Genomic DNA, 1,174 nt, shown 5'->3' with positions numbered 1-1,174 from the left:
GAAGGGGGGGGGGTAAGAGACTGACAAATACGCACACTTTCACACGGCCCCCAGCAAGATTTACGCACCACTTAAGGCGCAAATAAATTAAATCTTTATTACTTCGCAGATAACATGCTAATAGCACTGTAAATGAGTTAGTAAACAATCAGCTTCTCCCCCTATCCAATTACAAAGAACATTTACCACCTTTATGAGATGTAAATCAATCACTGAATTAATAACGTACTTTGGGTACCTACTTAAAGAAATCATCAATATCCTCTAACGGGAAGCCTAGATTCATTAGTCCACATTATTCTCTGAATCTACTACTGCCTTCGATAATCCATACAACAGGAACTCAATCATCGTCGCTCGGTGTCGGGATGCAAGTCATTCTGCCATACGACAACCAAACGACATAATTTGCCATTCGAATAAAATCACGTCAATCTTCAACTTCCTCTTTCGCAAAACATAAGGCATAAGCAACAAACCAGACTCCAGCGGACTACACGAGGCCCCAGCTGGGAGGAGGTTCGGCAGTCAGTCTACCAGAATCGAGTAGACCGGTAGACAAGTAGAACTGCTGCGGAGGCTGGTGGCGACGCGCACGCTGGCTCTCCCTGCCTTGGGCGCCGCCGGACAGCCCTCTGGCCGCAGCCGCTGCTCTGTCGTTGTTTCCTCGCCTTCCGTTTGCAGGGAGGCGCTGGGATGATGTTCCAATGGCCTTTTCGTTACATAGACGGCCATACTTTCCTCGATAGATACTGATCATTCCCCACCTCACCATTTTTAAATTACCCTTGTCATTGTTACGGCCACCACCAATACCGCCTTCGTTAGTTTTCTTGTTTCTGTCTCTCCTAACATTACATTTATTCACGTTCTACCACATTTTCCTCATATCAACCTCAAATCCGCTCAAGTTCGCCCCATCTCGCCACAATATCCCCATAGGTATAATGCCCTTAACAACATAACAGGAATAGAATACACTCGATACATAACATAAACGCCAACATGCTCCCACGCCTTCCCCCTTTCAAAGACAACGCGCAAAACAAAACGAAAGGCGGAGAAGGGGATAAAGTCTTACATAAGCCTTCTCAAGTCCGGGACAAAGGCCGAAGGAACTTGAGTAATGCAGGAACACCAAAAACTGGTTATTATCCAAACCATGGAGAAGTCA

This window comes from Penaeus monodon, chromosome 23 (assembly GCF_015228065.2).
Source record: "Penaeus monodon isolate SGIC_2016 chromosome 23, NSTDA_Pmon_1, whole genome shotgun sequence".
Lineage (NCBI taxonomy): Eukaryota > Metazoa > Arthropoda > Malacostraca > Decapoda > Penaeidae > Penaeus > Penaeus monodon.
Note: the sequence above shows the minus strand (reverse complement) of the source record.